The following is an 18,081-nucleotide window of genomic DNA, read 5'->3' as shown; positions in this document are numbered from 1 at the left end:
CCCCTCTGATGCAGACGGGACTGCAATGATTTTGCTGGGGCTGGGCAGAGGTGCACGTTCAGCAGTTGCCAAAGTCTTCACATGAGGTGTTGAAGACTTTGTCTCCGAGCTAGTTGCAGCTGGGAGTGAGGAGCTGGAGCTGGCGGTCGTAGGCTTCATGACTTGCTTCTGTACTGGTTTCTCTTGAGGCTTTGGGGTTGGAGCTGAGGGTTTTGATACTGAGGAGATTTGTGCTGAGGACTTTGGCGCTGATGGTTTTGGTGTTGAAGGTTTTGGTAATGAGGGTTTTGGTGCTGAGGGTTTTGTGACAGAAGCCTGAGCAGACTTCTCTTGAGGCTTTGGAGCCCTTGGCTTTGATGGCGCAGAGTACATTTGAGGAATTTCTGAGCCTGAGGTTTCTGCAGCTGAGGAATTAGCAGCGCCGGAGGCAGCAGCTGAGGATTCATTAAATTTCCTCACTACAACTTCTGCTTGCCTCTTGAGCTTGGCCACATGCTTTTCCTTTTCATGTGGATAGTCATCAATGGTCTTGAGGCTTTAGGGATGTGCTACTTGATGATCCTCAAGTGGGGCCCTTCTGCAAGGAGGCTTCAAAGCGAATTTCTTCGCATATTTGGGAGTCACAAACCTATACTCCTCCCATTCCTTCGCCCATCGGCGTTCAATCTTCTGCAGCCGTATCTTTCTCTTGGCCATTGTCTCATGTTCATCAGGTGTGCAATAGTCCAAGTAAATGTCCTCAGGGATATCAGCAGCTGTGTTTTGCTCAAGTTTCTTTCCTCCCTTCTGTTTTCTTTCTTCCTCCATTTTCTTCAGTTGAGGATTTTGCTGATGATTTTGAACTCTTGAGGATTCTGATGAGCCTTGAAGAGTTTCTTCCAGAAACGCTGCAAATGAGTTAATGTGATGAGAACCGAGAGATTCATCAGCTGACATGTGTGTACCTATGAACAGAATATAGTTGCGAGGAATTTGGAGAGGTCATATGCGTTCTTAGATTTGAAGAAAATGAAAAAGTTTGACAATTTGAGGAATATAACCAGTGGTTGAGAAATTTGCCTAAGCATACTGTTCTTGGGTTCCAGAGTTGTACAGATCCGAAAATTCGCACAATTGAGGAATCTCGTGAAAGTCTTAGATGCTTAGCATAGTTCATCAATGATTGTGGTGATAGGTAGTGTTTGAGGAATCATGTGCGCATCGTATCTTGAGGAAAAACAGATTTCACATAGAAGATGTAAAATTTTAGATCTAATCTGCTATAAAAATGGGATATATTTACCCTGGAAGGTGCGCACGAAGAACACAGAGAGTTGTGTTGGAGAGGCTCTTCGTTCGAGTGTCCAATGCACCCTAACTCGGCTACAAAGGACGTCTACGGCGGTGGCGGATGAAGATGGTCCGACTCCGGCGTGGTTCTGGCGACAAAGAAGTCAAGGCAGTGAAGCTCTTCCTCACCGGCGACGAGACTACCAGCGGTGGCGCTAGGGTTCGGTGGAGTGTGCTGTGGCAGGAGAGCAATGAGGCGAAGAAGAGGATGCCGAGGGAGATAAGGACATATTTATAGCTAAAAGTTACTGTTGGCGCGAAAATGTTGGACCAAATAGCCCCTGCCTCTATGTCTCCGCAGGACACGTGTAGTTCCCGTACGATGCGGTGGAGATAGTGGAGATCGTGGTTATCTGATCGTGGGAAGTGGGGGTTCAGTTACTGTGTCTTTAAAGATTTTTTTTTAAGATTTGAGCATTTTCGTTACAAAATCATCAGCTGACAAGGATGCAGTGAGGATTTTGAACAAAGTTTCAAGTAGAACGCATATGAAGAATTGAATAGACTGGATAAGTATAGCATAGAGGGAAAGTAGGGTCCGATCACATTCACTTAGCAGAAACATCAACTTGAAGAAATAGAAATAAGTGAATGCTGTTGAGGACTAGAAATCACAGTCTATCTAGTCAAATGAAAGTCATCAAGTGTTTTTGAAGATTTTGTAATAAATCATCACAATGAAGAATGGCTGTTTTTGAAGAAAAATGCATTGTGAGGAAATTGATCATTTGAAGAAAATCAACTTGAGGAATTTCACATTGGGCGGTGGCGTTACCCACCATATAAGAATGTTGATTACAGACGCCGCGTACAGTTGTCGTAGGGCCCTGAGAATCAATTTCTTCGTTAATTTCTTCACATTCAGAGTGACATTCTTCATCAGTTGAAGAAAATCGATTCATCATGTGTTGCACATCTAAGTCATCAACTTTGCATAAGTGTTAGGATGTGTGCATGTTTTTACAAAACATTTGAAGATTCTAATATATTTAGCTCACACCGCAACTTGCAAAACCTTTTCTCATCCAAGGGCTTAGTGAAGATATCTGCCAGTTGATCATCAGTCTTCACATGGTCGATGAGGATATTGCCCTTGAGGACATGGTCCCGAAGAAAATGATGACGAATCTGGATGTGCTTGGTCTTCGAGTGCTGTACTGGGTTGTATGCAATCTTGATAGCACTCTCGTTGTCATAGTAGAGAGGCACATTCTTCATGTTGATGCCGTAGTCTTTGAGGGTTTGCTTCATCCATAGCAATTGAGCACAGCAAGAATCAACAACAATGTACTCAGCTTCGGCAGTGGAGAGTGATATGCAGTTCTGCTTCTTTGAGGACCAGCAAACTAGTGATCTTCCGAGGAAATGGCATGTGCCCAAAGTTGACTTGCGATCCACACGGTCACCAGCATAGTCTGAATCAGAATACCCTACCAGATGAAGATTGGAGCCCTTGGGATACCATAATCCTAGTGTTGGTGTGTGAGCTAAGTACCGAAGAATATGTTTCACAGCCTTATGGTGTGATTCCTTCGGTTTTGCTTGAAAACATGCACACATGCAAACACTAAGCATTATATCTGGCCTAGATGCACATAGATACAATAAAGAGCCAATCATAGAACGGTATACCTGCTGATCGAAATCTTTACCATTTTCATCAGTGCCGAGGTGGCCGTTGGTAGGCATCGGAGTCTTGGCACCTTTGCATTCGTGCATGTCGAATTTCCTCAGAACATCCTTGAGGTATTTCTCTTGTGATATGAAGATTCCATTGCTTTGTTGACGAATTTGAAGACCTAAGAAGAATTTCAGCTCCCCCATCATGGACATCTGATATTCTTCACTCATCATGTAGGCAAATTCATCACTGTATCTTTTGTCAGTACAGCCAAATATGATATCATCGACATATATTTGACATACAAACAACTCATTATCATAGGATTTTGTGAAAAGAGTTGGATCGAGTGAACCAGGTTTGAAGCCTTTCTTCATGAGGAATTCCTTCAATGTATCATACCATGCCCGAGGGGCTTGCTTGAGGCCATACAGAGCCTTTTTGAGTCTGAAGACTTTGTCTGGATTCTTTGGATCCTCAAAACCTGGAGGCTGAGCAACATATACTTCTTCCTTAAGCTTACCATTGAGGAATGCATTTTTCACATCCATTTGATATAAGGTGATGTTATGATGATTAGCATAAGCAAGTAATATTCGAATAGCTTCAAGTCTAGTAACAGGTGCAAAAGTTTCATCGAAATCTATTCCTTCAACCTGGGTGTAGCCTTGGGCTACAAGTCGTGCCTTGTTCCTCACCACTTGACCATCCTCATCTTGCTTGTTTCGGAAAATCCACTTAGTGCCGATGATGTTGTGCTTGCGAGGATCTGGTCGTTTGACGAGCTCCCATACGTCATTCAGCTTGAATTGAAGAAGTTCGTCTTGCATAGCTTGGATCCACTCCGGTTCCAGAAAAACCTCAGCAACTTTTGAGGGTTCTGTGATGGATACAAAGGAAAAGTGCCCACAAAAGTTAACTAAGTGTGAAGCTTTTGAGCGAGTGAGAGGACCTGGCGCGTTGATGTCGTTGAGGATTTTGTCAAGTTCTACTTCGTTTGCAATCCTTGGATGAGCTGGTTGAGGATTTTGTCTGGGCTGAGGAAGTGGTGCTGGTGCAATTTTCTCAGGAGCATCTTCTTGGTTTTTATCAGCGATGGGGATCGTCACCAATTTCCTCAGTGGGAACAATGTCTTCAGTAGGCTTAAGCTTTATTGCTTCCTCAGGAGACAACTTATCTGGATCAGAAGGCAATTGCTCTCTTTGCGAGCCATTAGTTTCATCGAACCGCACATCTACAGTCTCAACAACTTTGTTGTGATAGTTGTTGAAGACTCTGTAAGTGTGCGAGTCCTTTCCATAACCGAGCATAAAACCTTCATGTGCCTTAGGTGCAAATTTTGAGCTATGGTGAGGATCTCTAATCCACCATTTTGCACCGAAGACTTTGAAATAAGTTACATTGTGTTTCTTGTCAGTGAGGAGTTCATATGAGGTTTTCTTGAGGAATTTGTGAAGATATACCCTGTTGATGATATGACATGAGTGTTGATTGTTTCAGGCCAAAAGCGACGAGGAGTCTGATATTCTTCAAGCATAGTTCTAGCCATTTCAACCAGAGTCCTGTTCTTCCTTTCGACGACACCATTCTGCCGAGGAGTATAAGGAGCAGACAATTCGTGAGTAATACCAAGTTCATCAAGATAATCATCAAGACCAGTGTTTTTGAACTCAGTTCCATTATCACTCCTGATATGTTTGATCTTGATGCCAAAGTTCGTCAAGGCCCTTGAAGAAAATCGTTTGAAGATTTCCTGCACTTCAGTTTTATACACTATGATATGCACCCAAGTATATCTGGAATAATCATCAACTATGACAAAGCCATATAAAGATGCTGCATTGGTTAGTGTGGCATAGTGAGTAGGTCCAATTAAATCCATATGAAGCAATTCGAATGGACGTGTAGTGGTCATGATGGTTTTAGAGGGATGCTTGGATCTGGTCATTTTCCCAGATTCACAAGCACCGCAGAGATGATCCTTGAGGAATTTTACTGATTCGATGCCGATGACATGCTTCTTCTTCCCGAGCGTGTGCAAATTCCTCATGCCTGCATGACATAGTCTTCGGTGCCACAACCATCCTTCTGAGGTTTTTGCTAGTAAGCAAGTGGCTGGTTGAGGACCTGTAGAAAAATCAACAATGTACAAATCCCCTCTTCTTACACCTTCGAAGACTTTGGATCTGTCAGATTCCATGATGACTACACATCTATATCTATCAAAGATAACAATCATATCAAGATGACAAAGCATCGAGACTGACATAAGGTTAAAACCAAGGGATTCAACAAGCATCACTTTGTCCATATGCCTATCCTTGGAAATAGCCACTTTGCCAAGTCCCAATACCTTGCTTTTACCTTTGTCAGCATATGTGATTTGCTTCAGAGGTGATGGGGTTAGTGGCATATTCATCAGTAAGCTTTTATCACCAGTCATGTGATGTGTGCAGCCACTATCAAGAACCCACTTAGTATTCTTGGGTTTGTCATCTTGCAGATGAATTAGTACAGCTTACCATCTCATATGCTTCATATTTGAAGAATATGATACTAATTTCATCAGATCAGTAATTTCATCATAATCAGAAATGTAAGGACGTGTGAAATATTTCTATTTCATCAATCATTAGCTTGCGTCCTACCAAGTATTTCTTCAGGTCTCCAGCAAATTCTTCAGATGATGATTTTCATCTGGAGACCTGACCTCCAGAAGTGATTAGTTTGATTTCTTCACCACCCACATCTGAAGGGGTGGCAAAGCGTTCATCATCCTGCGAGCACCATATGAGAAAGGTGGCATTGAAGCTAATGCACTTCTCTTAACAGTAGGGGGATTAAAGTACTCATATGAATATGCAGAGAACTGGTTTGAGGATTTATGAACATAATGATTTGAGGAGTAACGCTCATATTCATATTCCTTGTAGTTTCCCTGCATGTTAGACGCATAAGCACGGGTACGAGCATAGTTTTGACGAGTTGAGGATTTTGATCCTCTTGAAGACTTTGGTCCTCCTGAGGAATTTGATCTGGGGTTCAGATTCTTCACTGGTGGTGTCATGAGGACATTCACGTGAAGATTTTCAAGACAACTTTTGGGAACCCAGATTTTCCTTAGGGGAGGGCCATTCCTACAGTTAGTTCCAACATATCGAGCAAATACTTCACCAGATTGATTTTTGAACAGTTTATAGTGGGAATCAAATGACTCATCCCAGGAATAGGATAATTCACATGAAAATCCAGTTAGATTAGATGGATCAAAAGGAGGCCCAGTAGCAGCAACCCATGAGGTTTTGGGATACTGCTCAGGTTTCCAATAAGATCCATCAGCATTTAATTTCCTCTCAAAGGCAATTCCTTCTTTCCTCGGGTTCCTGTTCAAGATCTGCTTTTTGAGCACATCACAAAGGGTTTGATGTCCTTTGAGGCTTTTGTACATGCCTATCACGTACAATTCCTTCAACCCTGCATTTTCATCAGTAACATTTGTGTTTTCCTCAAGTGAGGAAATAGACACAATAGGTGCAGTTGAAGAATTTGTAGCAATGGTAGCATTTGATGATTCTGGTGAGGAATTAGCAGTTTCACGTTCAATGCATTTAAAACATGGAGGAATAAATTCAACTTGACTAGCGCTGATCTGTTGAGCTAGTAATGAATCATTTTCCATACCAAAATCATCATGAGACATCCTCAACTTCTCAAGATCAAGCTTCCTTTGAAGAAATTCATAGGAAAGCTTCTCATGATCAGTGAGGAGTGTATCATAACAATCCTGAAGATTATCAAATCTAGACAGAAGACTTTTCATGTCATAAGTGAGGATTTGGGTAAGGTTCATTTCGTCATTCAACAGATCATCACTTTTGTCTAGCAGTTTCTGAAGCTTTTCAAGAGCAGTTTGTTGTTTAGTGGCAATGATAGCAAGTTTACTGTAACTGGGTTTCTTATAATCATTAGATTCACAGTCACTTGAATCAGAGGAGGAGGCATTATTTGATACCTTTGAACCCTTTGCCATGAAGCAATAGGTTGGAGCGAAGTCATCAGCATAGTCATCAGTATGGATGGTGCAATCATTTTCTTCAAGATTGAAGATTGACTTGCCGACGAAAGTGGTTGCTAGTGCAAGACTTGCCTGTCCAGATTCTGAGTCTTCTTCAGAACCTTCTTCTTCATCACCTTCCTCTGATTCTGCCTCGGAGTCCATTTCCTTGCCAATAAGTGCTCGAGCCTTTCTGAAACTAGTCTTCTTGTGTGATGAGGGCTTTGAAGATGAGGATTTTGAAGATTTCTTCTTCTTCTTCGAGTCATCAGAACTGTCATCCTTGTATTTCTTCTTTTTTGTTTCCTTTCCCCAACGGGGACAATCAACAATGTAATGACCTGATTTCTTGCACTTGTGACAAGTTCGTTTCTTGTAGTCCTCAGATGAAGATTCTGATTTCCTCATGTCTCTTCTTGAAGATTTACCGAACTGGCCACGTCGTGTAAATCTCTGGAATTTCCTCACGAGCATTGCAAGCTCGTGTCCAAATTCTTCAGGGTCACAAATGTTGTCATCTGTGTCTTCTTCTTCAGATGAGGAAATTGCTCTAGCCTTCAGTGCACGTGGTCTGGAATAACTTGGTCCATATAGATCTCTCTTTTCTTCTAGCTAGAATTCATGAGTATTTAGTCTTTCTAGTATATCAGCTGGATCAATCATCTTGTAATATGGTCTTTCTTGAATCATCAGAACTAAAGTATCAAATGAAGAATCCAAAGATCTCAGCAGTTTCTTCACAACTTCGTGATCAGTGATGTCTCGAGCCCCCAATGCTTGCAGTTCATTTGATATGTCAGTGAGGCGATCAAAGGTGTCTTGGCAGCTTTCATTGTCATGTCTTTTGAAGCGATTGAAGAGATTGCGAAGAATATCAACACGAGAGTCACGCTGGGTTGATACTCCTTCATTTACCTTGCACAGTCTCTCCTAGATCAGTGTTGCAGAGCCCAAAGCATTTACTCTTCCAAACTGGCCTGGGCTCAGATGGCCACAGATAATGTTCTTCGCTTGAGAATCGAGTTGCTTGAATTTCTTCACATCAGCAGCAGTGACACTTTCAGAGATAATGGGGACACCATTTTCCACAATATACCAGAGATAATTATCAATAGCTTGTAAATGCATTTGCATTTTGTTCTTCCAGAAGGGAAAGTTCTTTCCTTCGTAGGTAGGACATGCTGCAGTCACCTTAAACATGCCTGCAGTCGACATAACTAAAACTTCAGGTGGTTAAACCAAAATCACACAGAACAAGGGAGTACCTTGCTCTGATACCAATTGAAAGTGCGTTATATCGACTAGAGGGGGGGGTGAATAGGAGATTTTTAGAATTTCATCACTGAGGTAAATCCTTTTGAGGAAATTCCTCACCGATGACTAACTTACAGGGGAAACATTAAAGGATCAGACGTGCAAACGTTCACAACAGCAGTATTTCAGAGTGAAGAATGTGAAAACAGATTGCACAGTAAGCAGGCACGCAGAATACAGATGATGATTAACTATCGTGAAGAATTTGGGGTTGAGGAAATTCAGAGAAAGTCTTCAGCAAATTCTTCAAATAGTCACAGTGAAAGTCATCAACACACAATACAAGGAAAGTAAAGAGTTGAGGAATTAGAACCCGTTTCTCAGTGAAGACAGTTGTTGATGACCCAGTTCCAACTGCTGTGACAGTTGTACATCTGGTTTGGAGCGGCTTGGTATTGAAACCAAAGGACACCCAGTCCCGGGACACATAGTCCCTACTATATTCTCCTTGAGCTAAGGACACACAGTCCTCGCCCAACACTCGTGGTAAGTCTTTAGGGCAGATTTCTAAACCCTCACAAACTTGGTCACCCGGCAATCCACAATTGACTGCTGGATTGCTCTAGACCATGACGCCTAACCGTTTGGAGGATGCACAGTCCTCAAAGGTAAAAGGCTTCAGTCCCACACAGGAACAACTTCTTCAGTGATGCTCAATCACTAGGTTTGGTTTGTGGTTTCGGTGTATGGGGTATTTCCTCACTGATGTATTACTCTCGAAGGCTCTGAGGAATTTGGGTTGCTCTTATGACAAGTGTCAGTTTCTAACGGAGCAGCCAACCAGCTAGTGGTTGTGGGGGGTGGCTATTTATAGCCTGGGAGCATCTCGACATGATTTGACACTAATGCCCTTAAATAATATGACCGTTGGAGTGGATAAGACCAATGACTTGGCGTGGTTATCAAAACGGTCGGAACCCTCAACTGTGAGAGTCCTCATGTCACTCATATTCCTCACTTGAGGCTTTTGGTAGGATTAGGCTTGGGTTGAGCATCATGAGGAAATTCATTCCATAGTGTAACTTCGACCCCCTTTAACAGTACGGTGTTCCTATTACTCAAATGCGAAGAAAGTAAAACAGAAAGTATAAATCTTCATGCTTCAAATTCTTCAGAATGATTTTCTTCAGGAACCACCGGACTTCTCAATATCAGTATCTTCATGAGGAATAATTTCATCGCAGATTCTTCGCGATTCATTTCTTCAGCTTCAGACCAATTTCTTCAACTGAAGACATATAATTTTAGGGGTCGATATTCTTTAAATATCTCAAACTCCTCAATGACTAATAGATCCTGTGTACACTCACAAACACATTAGATACTTAACCTATAAGTCTTCAAACCACCAAAATCACTAAGGGGCACTAGATGCACTTACATGGTTTCTTTGAGTGGGCCCATAACCCACAGGTTTTTCCCAGGATCTTATATAGTTCTTGTAATCTTCCACAGATCTTTAATTCTTTTCTACTATGACGTAAGTATGAATTTCATCAGTCATATCGCTTCTCCAAGACCTATTAGATTAAATTCTCATCCTGCTCAACCTTTCATTCTTCATTATTCCAGAGTGTCTCAGTTATTCTTGGTGGTGTTCTCCTCATGATTTCAGCTTTGAAGACAGAAGGAGTGTTCCTCGTAATCTTGGTCTATTCTCTTGGATATTCGTCATTTTAGCTTCGTGTTATCATCTTGAATTTGTTTTCAATCATGAGTGATTCATTTCTTGCTATCCAGTGCTTTTCTGAATTGTTTTCATTCTCGATTCTCCGAAGAACATCATTTCAGAACATTCTTCGTTCTCAGCTTTCAGCTTTCATCCTCAATTCTTCTCAATTGTTGTCTCTTCGTCCGTATCTCTATTATTCTGGTGCCTTGTTCTAGTTTTATCTCAGGTGGCTCATGATCTCTTCATTCTCATGTATCTCCATTCATTCATGGTTGCCTCGTTCATTTCAATTCTCACCGGTGTTTCTTGCAACAATTCTTCTAGTTTGTGCTCATATCTCTCCTCAATCTTTTCAGAAGAATAAGTTGTATGCTAGATCCGTTGCTTGTCATCAATTTAATTTGATGAAGGATGAGCATAACAATAATTTTTATTATTGTCCTTCCTTCTTCCAAGAGATTTCAATTCTTCTTCCGGAGGGCTCGTGATATCAATTCTTTTCTCAAGTGCCTATCTTTCTTTTCCGGAGTTCCAAGTTCTTTTAAGTATCTCTTTGTGAGGCTTCATCTAAATCTTGGCAAGGTCATAATCTTATTCTTTTCTACCTTCATATCATTGCATCATTCATTTGTATACGGAGGTCCTTCATGGTGGTTCATCAAGGTTTCAATCCATTCTCAAGTGTTCTTCAAGATTCTTGTTGGAGAACCTCAATTATCCTTTCTCTTGCATTTATATGTGCAATTGTTCTTCCTTTATCCTTTGAGGTGGTATTATAGCATTCTTGTTAGTGTAGGAGTTTCGAAGAGTTTTCCTCTCAAGAATGAGAAAATTAAACCCACCAATTCTATGATCATGAAATATTTTCAACCCATGATTTCTTCATTGAGCTATCTTGGTTTGGATTTCACCTAAAGCTTTTCCTATGGATTGTTGCTATCATGGTGCTTGTCATTAATCCAAGTTCTCAATGTATCATCTTGTTGTAAGAAATTGTTCATATCTTGTTTCTCCCAAACAATCCTTGTTCTGTTAGTGGCTGGTTGTCACTTCATTAGTTTGAAAAGGTTTCCATAAGCCCACTACTATCTTGTTCTTTTTCGTTGTTGTTTTTCCAATAACTCCGTCCAATTCTTCTTGCAAGGATGCTTGCCAAGTTCATTGGAGTTAGTAGTTGTCATTCTCTCTTCATTCTCTTCTTCCGTATGAGATAGTTCCTATTCTATTGTTCCGGAGGCATTGTGATGTTCCTCTTTTGGGTCTATTATGTTGTTCTACCAAGATAATGGTGTTCCCTTGTTCTATTTAGTTGTTTGTTATGAATATTGTCTAATTCTCCTACCTTATCGATTTTTTTGTCCCCTTTTCCTACCGAAGTGCTGCCGAAATTTTCCGTGAATTCTTGCTTCTTTCCCATATCATTCCTCATCTCTTTGCAACCTTTAAGGGTCGTTGGTTTCGCTCGTTTGTCAAAGAAGCGACTAAGTTTTACCACTTGCTTTCTCATCCTCTTCCCCTTTCATTCTTGGATCTCAGGGCAAGATCCACTTGTAGTGTAGGAGAGTTGTGACAGCCCGATGCCGACGTTCCATAAGATTCCCCTTCTATTCTGTTTTCGTCGTGTGTCTATTTTCTTTTGTCGCATCATCATCGCATCATGCACATCATCAGCATTGCATCAGCGTTCTGTTGCCGCCAGTTTTCAAACATGCATCCGTTGTTAGTTGCCGGTTCTCGTCGTTGTCCGTTCTGAGCCCGACCGCACTCGCACGCGCCCGAGACATCGTTTAAATCTTGTTGTCAAAAGTGTGTTTAAAACTTTCTCTGATTGGGGTGAGATTTGACGTGCGGTGTTATTTTAATATAGGTAGGCCGCCTGTCAAGTTTCGTCGCAATCGGAGTCCGTCTGGTACCCGAACGGTCGACCGTAGCGGCACCATATTCGGTCTATCGTCGGACGTTTGTTGGAGTTTTTAAAATCATGGTCACGCCGCTCGTTTTCCCTCTCGTCTCCGGTAAACCACTCTTCACAGCCACGTACCCGTTCCCACATGCGGAATAGTTCGAATCTGACCGCACGGTTGGATCCGGAACGAAATTCCGGTTAACCTAGCCCCCTTTTCTCTATAAATAAGCCCTCCTCCTATTATTTAGACAACCACCCCCTCTGCCCCGGGATCCGCGCACCTACCCCCTAACCCTAGCCTCTCCTGCAACCTCTCTCTCCTCTGCCAGCCACCGCGGGCCCGCCCGGTCCCGAACCGCCGCCGCCGCCCGTTCTGCCTCCCGTGCCCCCACGCCTCGTGCCTAGCGCCGTCGGCCAGCCCCTCGTGCCGAGCTCCTCCCGAGCCCGTGGCGGAGCCCGCGCCCCAAGCTCCCCATGCCCCGTTGCCGGCAGCAGCTCGTCGCCGGAGCGCCGCCTGTGGCCGCCTCGCCCCGCCGGAGCCCATGCACCTTGTCTCTCTATCGACAGGGGCCGACCGCCATCTATATCTTCGCCCTAGCGCCGCGGCCTCTCGCCGTCGGCCGACTGGAGTTTCGTTGCCACCGGATCGGGCCGAAGCCGCGGTCCTTGCTGCCGGTTCCCTCGCCCCACTTCGCTGGCTGCCGGAGCTTCGCCTCCGCCTGGGAATACCTCGATCCACGTTGGATCGGGAGGAGTCCCGCTCACCTCTAGCGTGCGCCGCCGCGTGGGCCAGAGCTCTCCTCAGCCCACTAGCTCCCGTGGCCCAGTCCTAGCATCGGCCTCCACCGCTTCGGCCTCCAAGCCCACGCCGAACCGAGCCAGGCCCCAAGGTGAGCACCCCCCAAGCCTCTATATTGCGGCACAGGCATACTATTTTATACTGCGCCCATGCCCCTGTAGTTTATTAGGAATTTTCGGAATTAATATATATTCCAGAAAAATAGGCGATATTAATACGTCCGTATCTTTTAAACAGTTAGTCGGATCGAGGCGTAATATATATGGTTTTGGTGTAGAATTTCACGTAGAATCCGAATTTATAACTTGCATATTTGTTTGACATCGTTTAGCATGCCGTATGCCTAGAATCGTGTGCTGTCTATAATATTTTTTCCCGTAGTTATTTTTTCGCGCGTGCCCGGATTGCTCGAATGCCGTAGTAGAAATGTCCATGTTTTAGGAACCCCTTTGCCATGTATTTTAGAGTAGTCATTGGTATTTTTGCGTGTAGGGATTTGCCGCTAGTTTATTTTCCGTGTTTAGGGTATTATCTCGCATTTACGTGTGGTAATATTTTTGTGTTGCAACCCCACATGTGTTATATGTTTTCAGGGTATGCATTTAGTTTTAGCTTTTGAGCAAGTTTGTTCACGCGATATTTTGCTATGTTGCCCTCTTGTCTATTTCGTAGGATTTATTCCGTGCTTCGTTTGAAGGAGTTGTCAACTAGAGATTTGCCCTTTGATGTTTAGTCTAGCCCCTAGTATTTTTAGTTGCAATAGAAATCCATGTTTAGGTGTGATTTGGTTGATCTTTACTTGCTAGGAAATAGTGATGTTTTAGAGATGCTGAAATATTTCTAAGTCTGAATCTGTTATATTTTGTTGATGTCTTGTCTTGCTTCTATCTTTTGTTCTGTAGCTCTTTTGAGGTTGGTGCAATGGAGTTAGTTGTAGACTTTGTGATGCTCTAGCATGATGTGAATTTTCATACCATTTGGAGTCCTGTAGCATATGGTTTTGCTGCTGTCAATATGCCTTCAGATCAAAAAGTGCAGTTTCATAAACTGCTATTTTCACTAAGTCTGAAACTGTGTGTGAGAAGCCATTTTATGACTTTTTTTCCTAGTGTTCCATGCTCCCATACTAGTTGTTGTTGGTTGTATGTTGTAGTGCTTCTTGCCCTCTATCGTGTCATCCCTTGGTTGAGTATATATGATTTGTGTAGCTCGTAGTTGTGGGGTGTAGAAGATGCTATGTGGCTGATTTTGGCAGATTGTAGATATTTCTTGTTTAGCTCGTAGTTTTTGAACCGTAGCTCTGATTTGATCGTGTCCTATATGAAACTTGCTTGGAATCTCGTGAAGTTTCATTTTCTCTTGATGGTTGTGTGTTTTGAAGTGCTCATGACCATCGTTGCACACATATTGCATTCATGCCATCATATCTTGCGGTGTCTGTATCTTTTGATCCGTAGCTCCGTTGGAGATGTTCTCTATGTGTAAATTGCTTGTAACGGCGCGTAGAATCACGTGAACCTATTTATTTTGCTGTTTAACAGCTAATTAAATGTGTTAGTTCAGATCTGGACAGAATTGGAAATTAACATGTGAGGTCCTCTCGGAGGTGCTATATGTCATTTCCGACCTTATTTAAAATGCCTAGATAGGTAGTTTAATTACGCTTCACCTCTTGCCATGTGTAACCACATTTAATATTGCCGTGTATATAATCGGGATAGAACTAAAGAATTAAACATGGAGTTTCGTGAATATACAACTCGGTGCATATTGAACTTCACTTAATGTGTAGTGTTTGAGTGTGGTGAATTGTCATGCCGTGTCTTGCATGTGTTCAGCTGCTCATGCATCATATGTGTTGTGCATCGTGTGGTGAATATCGTGTGTTGATTTGTGTTTCCGGTTTCCTCCGTCTCGATAGAGTTCCGCAAGCATGTCGGATTGTGAGGACCCATTCAACTACATCGGTTCGTCTGCTTCACGGAATCATTCTTCTTCCAAGCGGGATCTCAGGCAAGATGACCATTTCCCCAGATACCATTACTATCATTGCCACGCTAGTTTTATCGCTTCTATCAATTATGTCTCGTTGCCTACAACATGTTAAATATCAGCCTCTCAACAATGCCATGAAAACCTTCAACCTGTTCAACCTAGCAAACCACTGATTGGCTATGTTACCCCTTGCTTAACCCTTTGTTAGCATTGCTAGTTGCAGGTGCATTGCTTCCATGTGAAAACATGGGTTCCTTGTTATATCACCATATTAATGCTATTTAATTTAATGCACCTATATCCTTGGTAAAAGGTGGAAGGCTCGGCCTTTCTAGCCTGGTGTTTTGTTCCACCTTTGCCCCCTTAGTTTCGGCTACCGGTGTTATGTTCCATAATTGAGCGCTCCTAACACGATCGGGGTTGTTATGGGGACCCCCTTGATAATTTGTTTTAGATTAAAGCTGGTCTGGCAAGGCCCAACATTGGTTCTACATTTGCCCAACATAATAATTTTGTTAATACTGAAATGCATAGGGAGTTAGCGCTACCCGAGGAGTAATTCTACATAATACAGGGGGCCAGTGCTGATGGTGCTGGTCCACAACAGAGCACTGTGCGGGGCCAACCCAGGAAACTTGGGTGATTTCTGTCAGGCCTCCGTACGCGTAGCTTATCCGTCGTGTCCTGAGAACGAGATATGCGACTCCTATCGTGATCGTCGACACGTCAGGCGGCCTTGCTGGATTAGTTTTACCTTTGACGAGATATCTTGTGCATCGGGATTCCGGTGATGCTTTGGGTAATCTCAGAGTTGAGGTTTTCCTCTAAGGAGTCCGATGAGATCGCGAGGTTCGTGATCGAGGATTTCTATGCGGCTTGTGGTAATTTGTGATGGATTAGTTGGAGCACCCCTGCAGGGTTAAATCTTTTGAAAAGCCGTTCCTGTGGTTATGTGGCAACATGGAAACTTTGTTTAACACTGGTTCTAGATAACTTGAAGTTAACTTAATTAAAATATGCCAACTGTGTGCGTAACCGTGACTGTCTCTGTCGTGAGTTCCTTCTCCGATCGAGGACACGGTGGGGTTATGTCTGAAGTAGGTAGGTGTTCAGGATTATTTTTTTGATCATCAGTAGCTCACGTCGGTTATGCGTAGATCTTCCCCCTCTTATTTCTTGTACTCGTAAGTTTAGCCACCAAATATATGCTTAGCCGCTGTTGCAACCTCACCACTTAACCTTACCTCACCTAATAAGCTTTGCTAGTCTTGATATCTTTGGAAATGAGATTGCTGAGTCCCCTGTGGCTCACAGATTACTAGAACACCAGTTGCAGGTACAAGTAAAGGTTATTTGACGCGAGCGCGTTGATTGTTCGTTTGGAGTTGCTTCTTCTTCTTCTTCATCGATCTAGGATGGGTTCCAGGCCGGCAGCCTGGGATAGCCAGGATGGACGTTGTTCTTCTTTTCTCGTTTGTTTTCGTCCGTAGTCAGACCCTGCTCTTCTTCATGATTATTATGTATTGTACTGCCGTGACTCTGATGTAGCCTGTGGCGAGTGTAAGCCAATTCTATATATATATGTCTTCTTTTCAGTACATGTACTTGTAACAATATCCATTCTTGCGACACGACGAGATGCGCTTCTATCCCTGACGAGGCCCTCATGCCAAATTGAGGATAGGGTCGCATCTTGGGCGTGACATTCTCCTTTTGAGCTTTCACACACTTATAGCTCTAAGTGCATCCATTGCATGGTAATCCCTACTCTTTCACATTGATATCTATTGATGGGCATCTCCATAGCCCTTTGATACACCGAGTCAATGTGACCATATCCTCCTTTTTGCCTCACAACCTCCACCACACTCTATTCCACCTATACTGCTATATCCATGGCTCACGCTCATGTATTGCGTGAGAGTTGAAAAAGGTTTGAAAAAGTAAGAGTGCGAAAACAATTACTTGGCGAATACCGGGGTTGTGCATGATTTAAATTCGTTGTGTGGGGATGATGAAGCATAGCCACACTATATGATTTTGTAGGGATAACTTTCTTTGGCCTTGTTATTTCGAAAGTTCATGATTACCTTGCTAGTTTGCTTGAAGTATTATTGTTTTCATGTCAATAGCAAACTATTGTTTTGAATCTTACGGATCTGAACATTCATGTCACATGAAAGAAGTTACACAGGACAAATATGCTAGGTAGCATTTCACGTCAAAAATTCAGTCTTTATCACTTCCCTACTCGAGGACGAACATGAGTTAAGCTTGGGGATGCTTGATACGTCTCCAACGTATCTATAATTTTTGATGGTTCCATGCTATTATCTTGTCAAACTTTGGATGTTTTGTATGCCTTTTATATCTTTTTTGGGACTAACTTATTAACTCAGTGCCAAGTGCAAGTTCCTGTTTTTTCCGTGTTTTTGACCTTTTTTAGAGGAGAATATCAAACGGAGTCCAAACAGAATAAAACCTCTGAAAATATTTTTTCCGGAACAGAAGATACGCAGGAAGCTTGAGAACCAAGGCGGAGGGCACCAGGGGAGGCCATAAGCCCCCTAGCCGCGACCTGGGGGGGGTCTCTTAGCAGGCTTGTGGGCCCCCTGTGGCTCCTCTGCCCTACTTCCGCCTATAAATCCCCGAAAAATTCAAAACCACAGGAGAGAGCCATGAAAATACTTTTCCGCCGCTGCAAGCTTCTGTCTCCGCAAGATCCCATCCGGGGCACGTTCTCGTGCCCTGCCGGAGGGGGGATTCGTACACGGAGGGCTTCTTCATCAACACCATCACCTCTTCGATGATGTGTGAGTAGTTCACCATAGACCTTCGGGTCCATAGCCAGTAGCTAGATGGCTTCTTCTCTCTCTTGGATCTTCAATACAAAGTTCTCCATGATCTTCGTGGAGATCTATCCGATGTAATCTTCTTTTGCGGTGTGTTTGTCGAGAGCCGATGAATTGTGGATTTATGATCATATTATATATGAATCTTATTTGAGTTTCTTCTGATCTCTTATATGCATGATTTCATATCCTTGTAATTCTCTTCGAGTTGTGGGTTTGGTGTGGCCAACTTGATCTATAATTCTTGCAATGGGAGAAGTGCTTGGTTTTGGGTTCATACCGTGTGGTGACCTCACCCAGTGACAGAAGGGGTAGCGAGGCACACATCTTTTTGTTGCCATCAAGGGTAAAAAGATGGGATTTATATATATTGCATGAATTTATCCCTCTACATCATGTCATCTTGCTTAAGGCGTTACTCTGTTTGTCATGAACTCAATACACTAGATGCATGCTCAATAGCGGTCGATGTGTGGAGTAATAGTAGTAGATGCAAAAAGTATCGGTCTACTTGTCTTGGACGTGATGCCTATATGTA

The sequence above is a fragment of the Hordeum vulgare genome, chromosome 6H (assembly GCF_904849725.1).
Source record: "Hordeum vulgare subsp. vulgare chromosome 6H, MorexV3_pseudomolecules_assembly, whole genome shotgun sequence".
NCBI lineage: Eukaryota > Viridiplantae > Streptophyta > Magnoliopsida > Poales > Poaceae > Hordeum > Hordeum vulgare.
The sequence above is the reverse complement of the archived record's forward strand: the minus strand, read 5'-3'. Positions refer to the sequence as shown.